Source organism: Homalodisca vitripennis, chromosome 2 (genome assembly GCF_021130785.1).
Source record: "Homalodisca vitripennis isolate AUS2020 chromosome 2, UT_GWSS_2.1, whole genome shotgun sequence".
In the NCBI taxonomy this organism is placed as follows: domain Eukaryota; kingdom Metazoa; phylum Arthropoda; class Insecta; order Hemiptera; family Cicadellidae; genus Homalodisca; species Homalodisca vitripennis.
In genome coordinates this window covers 185,192,422-185,212,816 of record NC_060208.1, presented here as the reverse complement: position 1 = coordinate 185,212,816, position 20,395 = coordinate 185,192,422, and positions in this window count along the sequence as shown.

The window sequence follows — 20,395 nt, the reverse complement described above, 5'->3', positions numbered from 1 at the left end:
CACATTGAAAGTGTAAACTTTTTTTTTAATCTCTTGTGTATGCTAGATAACATTAGAAACTTCTAGTTCTCTATTCTCTCGTTAATACCTCTTGAAGAATTACCCAGTGGTCAAGAAATGTTTAAGATATCTGTGTACACTTAAACTCTTTAGGAATGTACACCCAATCTCTTGAAGGAAAGCCTGCTCTTCCTAATCTTTCAAAACTCGATGTTTGCCCTCTTTAATTACAAAAACAATTAATGCATAAAAGTAATAAATACAACTTTAATAATATTCCAAAATTACATAATTAGGAATATAAATAAACATGCAACTTTGCAAAGCCCTAAATAAAAAGAAATTTTCTTGAAGTGATATTATTATTTCCTTCAAATAGCATTAACTTTACCAAGTTATAAGCAACATAGCTGATCACTTTTTTAAATGTATATTTATTTCAAAAGATGAATAATAATGTATGGGAGAGCTGAGGAAGTAAAAAGAGACATAGAGAAGCCATGGAAAACCCCAGAGAGGATGAAGGGTGGAAAACATAAAATATTATTCAAAAGTGAGGTTATTAGAAAGACTCACTTAAAAGGCATTATAACCATAATCAGGAAGATTAGGAGTTGGAAGGGGAAAGGAGAAGTATAGCGAGACCAGCGATACAGCGTCTCAACTCAGAGAAGGAAACATCAAAGATTTATTATACAGTGGATTTAGATATTTAGAGAAGGGTACGAGTGCCTAAGGAAGGACTCGCTGGGATATTTAATCTATTCTTAGGTTTGGGTTATCCTTTGAAATGTATTCAGCAGACAATAAAAAAATATCCATGCTACAGTTAGAATCCTTAGAAAAGCTAAACTGAAGAATAATTAAAGAATAACCACGGGAAAGAGAGAAAGAATCTTCAAGAATCCAAGTTAGAGCGTGAAATTTATCTGTTAGTTTATCATTATCTCAAGTGCTTACGAAAATTGCAGACAAGTGCTCAAAAATGCTATCAAAATTTAAAGTGTTAAATTATCAAGTTTTTACTGGATTCATTAGTTATGTCAAAAGGAATACTTAAACTCGTTAAAGTACAATGAGGGAGTTTGACATTTCACACGGTTTTAGCACTTGTTGATTGCTGCCAGCACAGCAACAATCACTCGCTTTTTACGATTACTGTAGTCTCTCATAAAGGAAGCAATCTCTCGTTCAAACTGTATAACTATGAGTATGATTGTACCGACAGTGATGAATAACTGTTACATTGTGTTACCAATGATTTCTTAACGTGATATATTATAACGACATAAATAATATACACTTACAAAATCATATATATATATATATATATATATATATATATATATATATATATATATATATATATATATATATATACATGTAATGTTTAGTACAAATATTTAAATGTAAATAATTACTGTTGTAAAGTTAAAATACACGTTTCATAATAAGTGATATATATATATATATATATATTTTTTATTTTTTTTTTTCAAAAAGTAACAAAACACAATTACATTATACAATTATCAAACCATTATATCATATCCTGATAGCAGGAATTTTACTTTGGAATTGAATGAAACGTTTATTCCTTAATTATTAAGGTAGATTAGTCTATTTAAATCAGTTTTTTAGCTTATAAGTACTTATAGGATTTACATTTATAACTATCCTTTTATATCAAATATGCGGGTAGAGAGGATAGAGAGAAATTATTTAAGAAGATTCAAGAACAGGCTGTGGTCACGATTAAAATCCTTCTAAATTTCCGAAAATATCATAACATTCTCGATAACAGACATCGCTAGAAGTTAGACTTTCGTTCAGTAAGTATAACTCACTCTTCATCCATTTCCAAATTTCTCAAGAAGCTTGTTGCTGACCAAATTGTAAACAAGCATACATATATTCTTAATATATGAGTCATGATTCAATCAGAATTTAGAAAGAGTCACAACACATGCACTGCCTTGGAGATTTTCGTGAAGGTAAACAAATGGAGTACGCTAGTAATGTTTGTTTATATTCAGGCCTTAATTATACTAGTCACCAGATGCTGTTAGTAAAAATCAATCATTATAGATTTGGTGAAATGGAAATCGAATTGATGAATGAATTGAGATAATTCAACTAAGTGTTATTTTTCTGCTATTAAAAGCAAAATTATTTAGTATAGTAATGATTTGACAATATAAGCAAATCTTTCCTATTCACTAACTTAATATATAATTTATTAGAATCTGTTCTAGAAATGTAAATTGCTCTATAACAGTGTGGACAGAAACACATGGTGTGGTTGAACGGATGAACTTGGTTCAACTACTAACAAGGCTAACTTTCACAACCTCACCTCAAGCGTTCGAGTGTACGCACAACTCTCAGTACAATGCACTACTCTCAGTTACAAAGTTACGTCTACTCCTGTGCTGGGATCGAATAAACTCGGTTTAACTGATATCAGAGCTAACTTTAACAATCCAAGCTCAGGAGCTTTGGATTGTATGTTTACAATGCACTACTCTCAGTTACAAAGTTATGTCTACTCCTGTACTGGGATCGAATAAACTCGGTTTAACTGATATCAGAGCTAACTTTAACAATTCAAGCTCAGGAGCTTTGGATTGTATGTTTACAATGCACTACTCTCAGTTACAAAGTTATGTCTACTCCTGTACTGGGATCGAATAAACTCGGTTTAACTGATATCAGAGCTAACTTTAACAATCCAAGCTCAGGAGCTTTGGATTGTATGTTTACAATGCAATAATCTCAGTTACAAAGTTATGTCTACTCCTGTACTGGGATCGAATAAACTCGGTTTAACTGATATCAGAGCTAACTTTAACAATCCAAGCTCAGGAGCTTTGGATTGTTCGTTTTCAATGCACTACTCTCAGATTACAAAATCATGTCTACACCTGTATTGTTATCGGACAAACTCCGTTTACCTTCTAATAAGTCTAACTTTGACAACCTCAAGCACAGAAGCGTTTGATTGTATGTTTACAATGCAATACTCTCAGTTACAAAATCATGTCTACACCTGTATTGTTATCGGACAAACTCCGTTTACCTTCTAATAAGTCTAACTTTGACAACCTCAAGCACAGAAGCGTTTGATTGTATGTTTACAATGCAATACTCTCAGATACAAAATCATGTCTACACCTGTATTGTTATCGGACAAACTCCGTTTACCTTCTAATAAGTCTAACTTTGACAACCTCAAGCACAGAAGCAACAAAAATAAGCATAGTGTGTTGTATGTTTACAATGCAATACTCTCAGTTAAAAAGCCATGTATACACCTGTATTGGGATCGGATGAACTGAACTTAAACTGTTCAACTGCTAACAAGGCTAACTTTTACAACTTCACAAACAGGAGCGTGGAATTCTATGTTTACGGTGCACTAACCTTAGTTAAATAGTTATGTCTACAAGTGTATTAATTGATATCAGGTAAACTCGGTTTAACTGCTAACAAGGTTAACAATCACAACCTCAAACACATGAGCGTTGAATTTTATGGTTATAGTGCCCTACTCTCAGTTACAAAATTATGTCTACACTTGTTGTGGAACTATGAAAACAAGGATTCTGTAATGAAAATGCTTTAAAGAATTTACATATTACTGTTTAAATATTTTTAAGAAAGATTACTATACATTTAATAATACAATGTTTTTTATTCCTGTGTAATAAAACATTTCTCAAAAGAAAGCAAATACTCAACTTGCAAACTAAACTTAATTTTGTAATCTACATTATTTTAAATATACTTCTTTACATAAAGTTTATTTACTATACTACTTTTGAGATTCCAACAGGATCAACAGTTTTAGTAAATATTCCTATGGTTAGGGACAGGACATGTATGTCTAGTTCACATACCATGCAGCAACCGCTTGTCAAGTTACAGTTTCCAGAAACGTATTTTAATTGTAATTTCAATCCACTTTACCTTGCATAATAATTTAACTGTAATTATAAGTTACATTCATAATAACATTTGTGTAATAAGTTATAAGAATAAGAGAATGAAAAATGTAGAACAGTATCGTTTACTTATGGAAAACCATATAAATGATTACGAAAACAAAGGAATTATCAGAATTACTACTCAAAAATTTTATTGAAGACTCCATTATTAGTTTCGCACGAAAGGTCAAAAATGAATATACAGTATATATAAATGTGTGTGTATTGTTGGGAAATACAATCGTAATGTATATATATATATATATATATATATATATATATATATATATATAAACAATAATAAAGCATATATAAATATATAAAGCAGGTATATATGTATATATGCATTATGATTGTATTTCTCAAAAATACACACACATTTATTCATTATTTTAATACACCTAATGAAAAATCCATTATTTACCTTTTTGAAAATAAATGACGAATATTGGGAAGAATAATTTTTAATGCCTGATCATGACACTCTCTCATGGTGACTTACTAATATAAAATATCGTACAGCTCACTGGTCAGAGAAACTGTGAAGCTGGTGTGGCAGATCTAGGCTGCAAACCGCTTACCATTATCTGATTGAAAAAGGCGACTTTAATTTATCACTCTTAATTTTCCAGATTCTTTCTTGCCTTCTAATCAACTTAAGGAAACGAGAGGTATCTTATAATAACCATGTTCATTACAAAGATTAGATAGCGGCATACTAAAGTTTACATAATATTGATGATTAAAGTTACTTTTTGTATGAAAACTTTTGAATTTCTGGTAACCATTTACCTGAATTTTAAAGCCATAACTGTTGTGTAGTGTGGCTGTGTAACCAAATTAACTTGTAGGGAATCAATAAACTCTTATTACAACTAAGCAATAGTAATTGTATTTTTAATGGTTATTTTAATAACAGTGATGATTAGCCTAATGATAGTTTGATGAAGGTAAAATCGGAAAGAAAAAATATAACCATGTAAGACTAGTAGAGGGTAAATAAGTAATAAGCATAATGGAAATAAACGCTAATTTAGGCCTTTCCAAAGGGGAAGAAGAGGGGGTTGACTTCATTTGGAGATTTTCCCACAAAATAAGCGTAATGCTGATTTACTTATACCGATAATTGTGAAACATGTAAAACTGGGAATAATGATCGTTACTTACTTACGATTTGTGGAGAGCATATTTTGGCCTGAAAGCAAACGTTTATGAAAATTTTTCTGTAAACCATAGTACCAACTTCGTCAATCCACTAACAATAGCTAACACCCAAACAATAGCATGGAATAGGAGAGCTACAACGAAATCCTTAAAACCTGGTCTCATGAGTGGCTGAATTACTGATTATCTTACAGAATATATGTATCGACGAGAAGGAATAATTATTGGTGTTATTGGTGGTAATAAATTAGACCATCGTGATAATCTGCTTTATCATAGTTTAAATAAAGGTAATTATTTTATATAATCTGATCAGGTAAATTTATTTTATACATTTAAATATAGCTTCACTATAATAGAATTTTAAAATCCTATAACATAATTAATTTAGTTCGACTAAAATGTGTTTTGTATCTGACTTATGGCGGCAAGTACAATGACGATGTACGTGTGTTCCCCGTGTAACAGGAGTGGGACACCTTTATCTTTGAAAATAGTAAGAGGTAAGTAAATCTTATTGTTTTTGGAAAGAATTTATAAATATATATATAGCATAGATCGGTTTTTAATTGATAGTTATTACATTAATCCTTTAGATTTTAAATCAGCATAACTACACTGTATTGTAATTTTAAATATTTAACAAGTTATTTAGATGAACATTTTATTTTTAGTTATTTAAGATAGTCATCATTATTGATGATTTGATAATCATGATTCAATTGTCATGGTAGCCGCTTATTATACCGCAGCCCTAAAATCTGCTTACTACACATAGATAACAATATACTAGCAGTTAACCGCGGTTTCGTTGGGAATTTCCTACTGAAACAACTGTGTACGTATATAAATTTTCTCGATAGGTTAAACAGGACAAAATCAATTATGGTACTAGTATTATCTTAGAGATGAAATAATGTATAAGGGTAGTATGTAGCCTATTTGAATAATGTAGGCTTTTCATACCGTTTTCGACACATATTCATGATCGGAAAAGCAATACAACCTCAACATAGGCGCGTGTAACATAGCATAAATAAAAAGCATTCGCGATTGCACTTAACATCTGAAACTCAACAATAAATAATATATATTAAAAATATCCCTACTTCCTTTTAAAAACTACACGGTGCTCTACCATTCATTAAATATTAAGTAATATAGCTAAAAATTATGAATTTTAACATTAGGATTAAACTATAATGGTATAAAATAGTTCAAATGTTACTGGAATCCTTCAGTAACAACGCTACAAAGCTATTTAATCTATAACCATGGAATATTGTAGAGAAATTATATTTGTTTCACAGTTACTTATAAAACGTGTGACCTTACGCGTAAATCTTTTTTGAGAAATTTAAAAGACAAAATGTTTAAAAACTTTTAAAATCAAATCATAATCTCAATTTTTGAAATAAGTTAACTAAAACACATATGATTAGTAAATTTGGTTTCCTTAATTAAAAGTGATAGCAATTTTTATATCTATTAGTTTTTATTTTTCAAAATATTTTATGATCTAGCAAATAAAAATAAGATATCGTGGTATATAGTAGCTTTTTAGAAGGAATGGCATTGAAGTTATTTGAATTTTCCATTTTATATCGTAAAAATAATTAGGAGTATATACAAAAATATGATTTTAATGTATGATTATCATGCAGGAGACATGTTAAACTAAACTATCAATTCTATGAAATCGATAAATAATTAATTGAATTTTGAATATCTGTTTCTGTATCATTACCCACTAAAACCTGATAGTTTATATTTACTATTCATGTATATTTTTAACTCTTTTTAAGCGTTGCTATACTTTTGAGCAGTGATCTTTTTATACATCCAACATCAGCAGTCATAATATTTCGATTATTTTAATCATTTTATAACTTATAAAATTGGTATATGAAAATGTTAAAATTACTATAGCTGCATACCTGTAGAATGTAATTTATCGATCTTTTACATTTCTAGAGGTCCGAAAATAAATTAAATTTAAGATTCATCAAATATAAACCGAGTATATATATACATCATCTCACGAATAATGGGCCTTGTAAGAACACATAACACAGGTAGTGCATCGTCATAGACAACATGTGATACACATTCACGGTTTCCGTCCGACAGCCATCACTGAGGTGCTTACGTATCACTAATATGTATATTTAAGCTAATATATTATTAAATTTTAATGTATGCGCTATGATTCACGTATCTATATGTTGAATATCCGTATTTCTATGATTGTTAAAATTTAAATTGTGATAAATGAAAAAGAATGGAAATCGTTTTTACGATGCTTAGAAAGAAACTAACACTAAAGGTTATATAAAAGTATTTAGGGTTAGTAGTTTGCCAATTAATTAATGTAATGTAACAATGCATTCTTAGTTCATAGGCTTATGCGGTTGGTGTCAGAAGTAACATCAATGTCTATCGGCTTACACGGTGCCGAAACATCGCATATACAAGTCAATTATTGAAATGTTTGAGCCTCGCTTGATACATTTATGTTTAGTACAAAATGCATTAATTTAGATTTTTCTACCACACTTTAAATAGCAATTTTGTTTATTATCATAGATAATTTGGTAATAAACGTATACACCTTTTACAACTCATACAAAAAGTACTTTAAAGCTGAGAAAACCTATTAAACGTTCATAATATCGGTTTACGTCTGGAGATAATGCACACCTTTTGCACAATTTAAATATTCTTATGAAAACATAAGATAATTAAAGTTCTTAATATCAATAAAAAAACTCCAATTATAGCTCATGACCTTATTATAATAACACTCTTTTGTGTTTAAAAGTTAACCAATGGAAAACATTCAGTGGAAGAGTCCAATTTGATACAAGATATCTTATAAAAAAATTATCCTTTACATTCAAACTTTTTTAATACTTAGAAATCCAACAGAAAGATGGCAGGTTTTAAGGAAAGTTAATTTTAATTAGTTAAAATGGCTGGCATCTTGGTAAAGGAGATGAGATTTCTTTATGAAATGTTAAGTTAAAGATATTTATTGCTGAGGGAATTTCATTACTTTCACCCCTCCATAACACTTTTTAACAGTTATTATGAATCTTTCTACAATTTCTTGGAATACTTGGGATGGTTACTGTAAATATAAAACTCTGATTATGAACAGACATAGAATTCATTAATAATTTGTAAACTTAGTAAAAGTATATTACTTTAAAGACAAAAGTAGATTTTCTTAAAAAGTTGTAAAAAAACTCTTATTTGTTGGTTAGGCTCAGTAGCTCAAACTACGTTTTGTATTAATTACTATTGAATGCCAAGTCTGTAGTTAGATAAATTAGAAATATCGTAATGCAAATAAATTATACAAAAGAAAGATTTTTATCAAAATACACTCAATAGTGAATACTAAACTTCCCCACTTTACTCGACACCACCAGACTACGTCAGTCAGTCAATCAGCCAGTCAGTCAGCCAGTCAGTTTTGTGCCCTTTTAAAATACATTTAGCTTCCTAGAAGAACCGAAAGAACGGTTCTCTAGGCTGCCCAATCGTTTAAACCACATCTAATAGGGAACTTTGAACGCTCCGGAAGGACAAAATTTCCCAACCCATGTACCAATATTTTCATTATATTAAATTTTCATTACTCATTCAGTACGAATATATTGCTATATTAAATAAATAGTGTTCATATTATTCAAAAGTGATAAAGCCTGTCTCGACCACTGGGTAACCTCCCTCTCCCCATAGCCACCACAATGACGTCCAAAATCATTAACATAGAGTCAGGAATATTACATACATTAGAATCATCTAGAGATCAGGAGATCCTTAATCCGAAGTATTATCAGTTTGAAAGGACTTGAAATAACCAAAAAGTGGTAAAGGCCACGTTATCTTAAAGTAAAAATTGAAAGATGGTCGAAGCTGAGGTCTTCTTAAACCGGAACACCCTGAGTCCAACAGTTTTAATAATTAGGACATTTTCAGAAAGTGATAGTGTCATAATAAAGGCCTTGAAAGCTTTCGGCTTACTGAATTGCAGGCTTCGTTTCCAAGAATTTTCATTAATTAGATGTTTTCACAGACAGCAAGTTAGATGAATAATGCTCACAAACATCCAGTACAAAGACTCTCAAAAGAGATTTCCAGAACTATATATTATTAATGGCAATATCTAAAGCATTCTCGAAGGCTTGTAGCTTTCAGTGCGTATTTGCATTACTTTCGTAAACCTAATAACCAATAGGATCGTTTTAAAGGTATTACCTTACACATTAGAGGCTCTTTCGCGACAAAATGCAAATCCTAGAATTTTTCAAAACACCAAGCCAACATTTTTTTTTAATATGCAAGCTAAATTAGTATATTATGAAACTATAAAATATACGTTTCTTATTGTTAGATATAATATGGTTTAGAAAATGTGAACAGCCAAGCAAATAAAAGAGGAAAGGTTAAAAAGATATATTATTAAGCCTATGTCATAAATTTCTAAACGCAGCTAATATAATTCATCAATTTAAAACAATGAGCCGGAAAAACAATAACACAAGAAAAATATTGTTTGATGATTTTCAGTGGAGCGAGATTTATAATTTTATGTGAATTCCAGTTTTAATTAACATTAATTGAACATTTATATAGCTACGTATATTTATAATTTATTACCCAGAAAATAGTCAACTAAAAAGTTAATACGAATTGTACAAAGAAATAATCACATTTTCTACCTATGTCTCTCACAATGCTCCTACCATTAATTACTCCTTTCAATAGCAAATTATAGTTTACAATAGGAGAAACTCATTTACAGCCAAGTGCAAAATTCCAAATTATTCAAGTTTAAAATGTACAAAATAATAGTCAAGGTGTCTAGAGCAATTTTTGCACTTTTTTCATACCATCAATGTACACTGTACTTTAAAATGCTTTCGTATCCACAACTGTATCACAATAGTCATGCCATTCATTTGTACCAATATTCTCCTCAAAAGTACACAACTCCATTTTTACATGGCATTAACAATTTAAATGTCTGACACTTAATTCATATTATGAATCTATTTATTGAGTCAACAGAAATTCTTCAACTCAGGAAATGCTTTTGTTTCACTTTTTCTATTTAAAGTGTTTTTTTAGATATTTTAAACTTTCATGTGGTAATTTTAACAATATGAAACCAACATGAAAAGGACATTTTTATAATATTTTTGACTGTTGCTAGACGTGAAAGTTGTCTTTATCAAGTTGTACCTTTAAGGGAAATTAGAGGTAATGTTTAACATAAAGTACAGGATCAAAACTATAGTAATCCAAATCTTCTAATAATGTAGTTTTACAGCAATATGGTGATTGGTGCAGTGCTACAGTTTAAATAAGCACTCTGTCTGTCACTAAATTACCTTCGGTCTAAAAATTTAAATCACCACTTAAAAAATTATCAAGGAATTTTGATATTAAAGGGTTTTAAAGAGGTTTGTATAATATAGCAACACACGATTTAACAGTTTAAAAAAACCTGCCAAAGTGGAATTTGTAATCTGGAATAGATGTAATGATGTACTATGAGAACAAGTGTTCAAAAGTAATGGAGATGTTTGGCTTTAAAAGTATTCGTATGAAAGTGTATATTACCTTTTATTATTTATGGACTAGACTTAATGATAGGAGTACTTAGATTATTAAAAATGTCAGTAATAGTAATAGTAAAACCGTTTAATACTTTTGAAGATGTTATTTATACAATGTACATTTCGGATTTCATACAATCCATCATCGGGTACTTGATCCATATTAGAGATGTCGATGGATGGAATATAGAAACCTGATCACTGAAAATGAATGCTCACGATGTCCCTCTTTTCAGTAGGTAACTGCGTGTGAACTCAAGGTAACTGGTAGTGATCCTAGAAAAACGTTTTAAGTATGAAAACAAAAAGCAAGGTCCATTGGAGCTTTTTGTCCATAACGAAAATTAGTTCGTAGTAAGTCACGGCTACTTACTTTTTATAGATGTTGGACGTTCTTCTCTATTTTGAACAAATGAATTGCATATTTGTTTTTTTAGAGGTGCAGATAAAGTGACCATTTTCTTGCGCATACTATTCTATAAATTTCTACCAGTCTTATATATTTTAAATTCTGGTTTCTAATTTTAATATATTTATTATATATTTTTTTAAATCTGGTTCTTTGTATATAATAGGTTGTACAATTTTATTGTGGAGACAATGAGAATTGCAATTCACCTTGATTACACTATATTTTATATTTTGTAATCTACTCGTAGTTCTGATGTCGGAACTATGTAAATTGCTTGTCACCATGAGCTTTTCGTTGTCGATTTTTTCCATCTCTTCAGGTAGCACGATTGTAAACAAGGAGTCAAGTCTGTAACAGCATCAGTTTCAAGACGCCGCATTAAGTGGGAAGGTGAACTGGAAATAAACTCAACATCCATTAATGTAAAACTCGTATTACATATTAGCATTGCATATGTGTTTATTTATATTACTTTTTCATCAGTCCACATGTAAGATAAAACACTTGTTTTTTTTTGAACTTCATATTTCAATAGATAAAACACAAATAATTTTTAAAATAGCCTCTTAATTTAGAATTTTACTATGAAACAAACATAAGACCTTCACTGAATTGGAAAATTACAAAACAACCTTACTTAACTACTGAATAACAGACGAACAGTTTTTAATTCAATTAACGTAATATGAAAACCGTCAAATAATAAATTTTTTCCATTTTGAGGCTCTAAATTTATTTCTGATTTTGAGCAACAAAAATGGTTGCTTACAAAATAAAAAAATCAAATACACATCTCTGACGCAGTTTACGTTACAGTTTGTGATTCACAAAGTTTGAACATTTTTACATATTATTTTATTGATGCAATTACTAAAAAATCCATTAAACAGTGCATTATTTAACAAACATTTACAGCTTTGGTTCTGATTAATTGAGAAACGCGAAAAAATTATTTTATGACTTCTATGAATGCGAAATAGTTGATAATTTGAACATTGCACTTCAAAAATAATCCTTCAGTTTGCAATAATATGAATCTAATAAAAATATTTCCACTTTAAATACTAATATACACAGAGAACTCTCTATAAATGGATTTTCAATAATACCGAACGAACGTGTATGGAAATTATATTCACTCATATTTCTAACATGGTAGTTTTATATTGCTTAGAGTAGAAACGACAAACAGTGCACACAGTCTGCTTATTGACAACAAGCTAAACTAGTTTTTGAATGTTTTGCTTATAATTTATTTTACTTAATTTTCTGTAATTTAGAGTATTATGAAGTTGAGGGCGAATCTAATGGTAATTATGAGAGAAAAAGCATGGTTTGTTGTTTTGTGTTTCATACTGTATTTTACCATACACAACACTTCATATACGTTACGATTTAGAGTATCTTGTATAAGGATATTTTTATTCTTGATTTACAGTGTATTTAACAATAATTCGTACTCTTTAAATAATAATTTTCATACGATTGTATATCGAACGCAACCCACCTTATTTTAAAAAGTTCGAGAAATCAATATAAGAAAAGTTATTTATATTTAATTGATTTGTAAGTTTCAGGTTCAACTATTACAACGTAATTTTTAACGTTATATAAAATATAATTATAATCTCCATTGTGTTTAATTTGTAATAATATCGCAATTAATAAACCATAAATAAGAATATATCTTGATGTGATGATAACTTTCTCTTCAGAATGTTTGTACTACTGTATTTATAATTTTATAGACCGATTCTATGTTAAGAATTAAATGCCTTTGTGGCTATAAACGATTCTACAAAATCTTAAACCCTGGACTATTTAAACTTATCAGTATTCTACACTTAACATTTAAAATTATATCCTTATTTCAAAGAACAGGTTGTTTTTAAATACAGCAAGTCCGAGTTTGATCAGAGTTTAGGAATGCTGAGTTACTTTTTCAAAGTTTCTGTGTGAGTAACTCTAAACAAACTTTTGCTGTGTTTTGTAACAAAAATTATCGTTACAAGTTTATATTTAACGAAAAAAATCTAAATTCGAGAACATCGATTTTATACATCATGTCGAGTTGAGTTATTAATAGATGTATATATTTAATTTAAAACGCAATTCGTAAAAACTATACCTCTCATGAAATTAATTTATTCTAGTTAGTATACATATATCACATTTATACCAATTTACAGGAGGATACTAATTATTTTCTCTTGAATAAGTATTATTTAAAACAATTTCTCTGTTTGGATTTTGTATAACTAAAACTTATCAAACCTTCAGTAAAATTCATTTCTATAGAATAGACTTATTTAAAAAAAGAACGTTTTTGACAATAACAGGAATTAGGATATAGTCTATCGTTATATATTATTTTAATGTATGAAATTCTATATGAATTAAATATTAATAGAGCAATATTTTTAAAAACATTTCAAATAAAAAGTATCACAGATTTTTGCTTCGCGAAATGCCATATATCTGAGATAGAAACAAACTTTTAAACAATAAGGTTTGATTCTGAGTATTTATTTTTAGGATGTCATTGGATGTGATTGATATATATTAAGAAGTGAATTATAACATAACATAATGTATGTGTATATGTTTGTTTAAATGGGTAGTGTATTCAGGTGACGCAGATACATACAAGGTTTTACTAAAAAGCATTAATTATTAAATTGGTAATTAAATGAACAAATCAATATTGCACTTAAAGTGTTTGAACATAAATTAATTAAAACTCATTAATTTAAAATTACATCCACCGTTAAAATGTATTTTTATATTGGAGACAGTACTAAATCCGGGTAACATATAAGATAAAATGATAGCTAGGTTTAGTCAAACATAGAGGGAACGAGTTTAAGGTTATCTCAGTTTAATTAAGTTTTTTCTGGAGAATTTTAATAATAAAAACGATGAAAATATATTTTTCCTCCAGAGAAAATTGTAAGGAATGGTTGCGTAGTGCCGATGAACAGCTACGCGTTTCAAATCCTGGGCGTTTCACAGTGAGGACCCTGAAAGTTTGATTGTACATTACAACACCATGGCAGATTTGAACTCTTAACCACGGCTTTCGTAACCTACATGTTTCATTAAGTTATTGTTTCCGTATTCTCTGAAGGCCTTAATTCATAGGGACCATGTAGCCTTCAGAATCATCTAGCCTCTAACACATATTCTCCCTTTAAGAAAACTGTCTAGAACGGTGGGACTTCCACTAATTACCAAGGTTATGATAGATACTATAAATACTTATGACTTAATGCAACATATTGACTCAGATTTTTGGAAGTCTGGACATGTTCACCTTCTGACTCTTATTGTCCGATTTGAAACCTGAACGGATACAAAGCTCAAGCCATTGATTCCAGCTTTTATTTTTAGCATTTCCAAAATATAGAAGGGATTCTTCCTTCTAACAAAAGCTATCTCCCTCTCACTTAGATTTCCAGCCTAGGGAAATACACAATGTCTGCTATGTTTCGTGAAGATTTTAATCTGTTTCAGGATTATGACTACCGGAACTCATACCTATACATTCCAAATGTTAGCTACCGTCATCTGTATTTTTAATATTACAGAGAAATTTCGTTTGTGGCAATTTCCTGTCCATTTAAATTTACTGTTTCTAGATTCTTTTAAGAACCTGAATCTAGGAGTTTCCGGTTTCCTTAATTTTACAGGCCCTACAAATTTTCGGCTCGTATAAAACTCTATTTTTAAGATGTTTCCGATCTGAAGAAATTTCCTTTGCTCTTAGAGTTTTCAAAATGCTTATTTGAAATACTAGCTTCTATCAAATGTTTAACTAAGAAAATATTAAACAGCATTACATTCCAGCCAGTAGAACCTTTTCGCCAAAGTGTGTATCTCTTAAAGAATTTTCAAAAAAAATATAGGTTTCTGTTTCTAGAAGCTTCAATCCTTTAGACAATTCTAGCTATCATGTTTGGATAAGTGCCCACATATTATGGTAGTTATTACCCTAAACCAACAATCAAGACTAAAAGGTCAAAATAATTAAAACAACATTTAAAATGTATTGCATCTAAAAGTGGACATACTGGGACCATTACTATATGCTGTAGATTTGATCATTGTAATATAGTTCCACAGATAAAATTCAGAGGTCGGGGATTACTGTTATTTAGAACAATTTTTATAAAACTCCATAATTTATTCGCTTTCAATTCTTATGTGAATTAAGGTTCAATATACCTGTCACAGGAATACTGAATATGCAATTAAGGTTTAAGTGATTCGGAAAAGATCAGAGATTAAAAATTATATTCCTCAGAAAAATAACTGGATTATTCCCTTATGCTCTTTTATTCATACTGAGTATTCCTAGCTAAAATAATGGACTTAAAATATTCGATAATAATTACAAGTTTATTCATCTTATTCCCCAGAGAAATAAAAACTTTTGTAATATGAAATCAACAAGCAGACATTGCAGATGGTGCTTTTCTCAGAAGAGTCACAAGAGAGAGCTACTTCCTCGGGATGTCTGCAAGAAATACATCTCCATTCCTGTTGACTGTTCACGACCAATTAATTACTCTCGTCATATAAATTTGAAGCTCTTGAATTTTGCACGAACATTAATTTTTACATAGGCAATAGAGTGCCTTTCTGTTTTACTGTCTGTATGTCTGTCTGTCCCGACGACGTGTTAAGAATTAAATGATCTTGACTTTAAATTTTGCATACAACCGGTTACGTGTCATGTGTGGAGTACACCTACCTTGTTGGTTGAGCGTTACCGAAGCCTATTACTTGAGAGCTAAAAACTTTGAAATTATTTTCTTAATTTTAATCCATGTGTGTTAGATAAATTATACATGAATAAATTAATAATTATCTAGTTATATTTATTTATCGTCTACCAAGTTATAGATAAGGAAACAATACCAGAATGCATTTCTTGAAAGGAAGATCACTTTATTGCTTACAGGGCCAGACAACTATATCAAATAGTCTTTTACCTGTACATTACACAGAAAACACAAAGTGAAAGGATATAACATTGACAACTATGCTTGACAGAAACTCGTTTGGATTAGAGATACGTCACAGACTAAGTTTTCCTTAGTAATGAAAATGCAAGACAAGTTAATAGGTTTCAATTTCCGTAGTAGCATTTATATGTGCCTTTGAACAGGTTGGACCACATGGAACAATGGTTATTTTTCATGCGAGTCTTACCAGACGCGTGTTGTTCGAAGTAATAATAATAGTAATAATAAATACACTACTACTGAAGTAAATTAATTGTAAATATTTACGACAGTAGAGGATAACTATATTGGCAATGATGAATTAAGTGGAGCTTAACCTCCTGAAATCAGGAGTCATTTTCGTCTGAAGGGATCCAAAAAAACTATCCAAAATGAACTAGTTAAATCGCTTCGACGCAACGTGGGAAACATCTAGACTACAATGTATAATGTAACATAGTTGAAGAAGTATTCTTATTGTCTCATCAGGTGCACAATTTGAATCCGCTACGATTTGATAAACACGATTTCTAAGCAGAGTTTTCTACACTTAATGTCCCATGAGGTGCACAATTGAGTGCACTAGGATGTTATAGACACGATGTTTAAGCACGGTGGAGAAATCAAATGTTGACGCTGCACTAAGAGGAAGGTGAATTGAAGCTTAACTAAACATTCACATGGAATCAACCCTTCCCACCACAGCTACCACTACTATTTGAATACTACGAGATTTTAAATTAATTAAATCATTATTGTAATTTATAAATGGATTTTACATCTCTGCTCAGTAATGTAGCATTATGATATTTGTATTCAGAATATACATCGTGTAAACGTGCCGTTATTCAGGTTCGTATTTATGTATAAACCTAATTAATTGGATTGGTTAGACACATTAATAAACATGGAAGCCAATCACTAACAAAGACTATTTTTATTCAACTAGGATTAACAAATGTGAGAGGTTCGAATAGTGAAAAGCTCAAAGAAGCTGTGGAATAAAACCTCTTAAATTCGTATTGAATTGTTTTACCACTACAGCAAACCTCAGGCTGTACTTTGTTGCGTAAACGAATTAGCTAGCCGGCTGTAACAAAGCCTTAGCCAGCGGACATTACTTAATCAAGGTCGCAAAGACCGTATGAACTAAGCTTCTTTATTTACTTTTTAAATATACTTCGTTTGGATGTCATGCATACTTTTTTATCATAAATTTGTACAAATGTATTCATGTTTGAGATATTGTAAAGAGACCTCATTAGCTGAGCATTAGTGAAGACTATTACTCGAGAGACTGGACTATTAATTTATGTCTGTACATTCACCATAATCTAAATCGGTATTTATTATGTATAAATGAAGCTTTATTCAAAATTTCAAGTCTATGAGTTAGTTGGTGTTCGATATATCGTGCGGACAAAAAAACAGACAGAAATGAAATTTTTACATCACTTCAAGTGATTACTTTCGCAATTATGCTGCTCAGCTATAATTGTTGTGATATTTCATTTTGTTATTGATACTTATCGCATTTTTGAGTCATAAACGTTACTAACATCTCCTATAGTTTTGACGACTAATAAATTGTGTACACACATACTAAGCATGAAACCCCTCATAAACTTCATGTCCAACGATGAAACTCTTTTTTGTTGTGATTTTATGAGACTAATTAAACGTTATCACCCGTGTAGTCCTTTGTAAACATTTTAAATGGTATAAACCAACATTGAATTCAATAATACTTCTAGTCTAATCCTAAACAAACTGGGTCATTATAATTTACTATATAGGTATATAAAGGAACGGTAGTGTATTTCTTAGTTTTGGTTGTAAGACAAATTCCGTAACATTAACCACACTACACCAATTCTGAGTATCTAACTTGATAGCAATCACGTGTTAATCAAATAACCCTGTGAGCAAATAGTTTCCAACACAAATGACTTTAGTAGATTGTGTCTAGATCCTTTTGGTTGCAAGAAAATAAATACTATTACATTAACCACACTGAAGAATGGCTGAGTACCTAACTTTATAGCAATCGCGTGGTTGTCAAATAAATTATTGAACGAATCATTTCTAACCCTGATCTCTGTAGCAGGTTATATCTAGTTCCTTATAGTTGTGAGACAAATTACTATTAAAACTAAAAATTTAAATGAAAATACTAAATTTGGAATAAATAAAAAAGTTTTTTACATGTTGCAAAAAGTTATATTCGGTAAGGTTATTGTGATATAACACGTTTGAATTGTAACTCGTAACGTTATCACTAATAAGAACAATACTATATCCTACGCATAAAATGATTAAATTTATAGATTGTCTACTTCTTTATTTTCTACAAAATTGTAACTTCTTACTTTCCAGGAACTAATTTACACACGTACAAAAGAATTATTGATCTAGGTATAAACTGGGAGTGAGCGAATCAGGTAATCGGTTCACACTCTATTCCCGTATAAAAACCAGCTGTCTCCAATATTATAACTCGATTCTTTTCACTGTAGAGTGTTTTTGTCGCAACATTGATTATATGATACTTATTATTTAATCCCCTCCGATAGTATAACGTTTAAGAAGTGCGTTATAAAAATATTCTATTTAGACCTCTGACATTCCTCTCACCGTAGGAAAAGTTCATAACCCGAATCTAAAACAGATCAGTCAAGGGAAATATACAATCCATAAACAAATATCTTCGTGTTTATTGATCAACACGAAATATTTTTGCAAGGGTTAATTAAAAAAGTTTTTACTATTGTAACATTTATTTATTGCTTTTGCGAACATTAAAGTTCAATACACCTCTGATTATGACTATAAATTTCCGTTAAGAACAGTCGGTGAAAAAAATATTAAATCTATTTGCATTGTTCGAACCGTTACTGTTAGATCCGGTACAAAATTGTAACGACATTATTAAAAAATGTGAATTTGGAAGGGTTATTAACTGTTTTTTGCATTAATATTGGAGAAAAAAATTATATGGACATTCATTTGTAATTTATATTTTATAAGGACTTAAGAAACTAAATTTAAATGTAACTTTCTGACACTTACTCATGTTTATATCTAAATAAACTTGAATATGTCGTTTGGTTATGAGGAAGAAAACAAATATTCTGTTTTATGTATAAAACACTCATGTGATTCATTGGCAATAAAAGAGAAACGACACTGTTTGGCACAACAACATTATATTCGAAAGTAAAAATATCATCTATTATTTCATTTTTTTATCGGGCCCCAGTACTTCATCGAGTGCACCTCTTATTGTCTTCAAGCCGTTGGTTATCAAAATAAGTGTCAGAGAGAGTTTTTTAGTCCTTTATTCGCATGTAGAAATAAGACATCTTTATTTGTTTTCTTGGGTGTGGGGTGGGGTGTAGTCATTATAATGCCACAGCTTTGACTACGTATTCTTTTGAATATGAATGTACGGTCGTTTGGATGAACTGTTTGAATCGCCCAACCGGACAAAATCTTAACCATTTGGCACTCTTTTAACTCAGTTTTATCGTTGGAAGTATAGAAATATAAAATCAAAGCTATCTGTTTTGTTATCAAATATTTATGATCAAATAAGAAGAGAAATATTATAAAATTGGTTTGAGCCAATCATTTACTGAAAAATGCCCGTCGCCTATATTAAACAGCTTAGATACATAATCTTTCTTGTCAAAATAGTAGATTCCAGTGTTTATTTTTACTAAGATATGACATTAACTGGCACTAACAGCTACAGGAATATTTTAATATATGTGGTGTATTAAATTTTAGTCCTCCAAATGCATCACTCTACGGCTTATTGCGGAAATTACGAAGGCTAGGGTTGACCCGTAGCAGTTACAGCAGAAAACTTCTGAGTGCTTTTACACATCAAAAGTAATATTCCCTTCTCAGTAAAGCCGAACACAACCATTCTCTACCGTCTCTTTGTTGTGAAATCTGTGACATTTTTCAGAAATCAAAGCTTATTCTTGATATAGAAAAAAAAAATTGCCCTTTTTATGAAAACTATCATATACAGTAATCTGTGAAAATTTCTACTGAATTTTCTTTTTATTGTATAAAATTGTATGCGCTAAATATTTTCATACTTGTAAATGAATAAATTAATTAAATATAACTGAAATATTTATATTTAATGTTTTAGTAACACGCTGAATAATTTTAATTGTTATATTA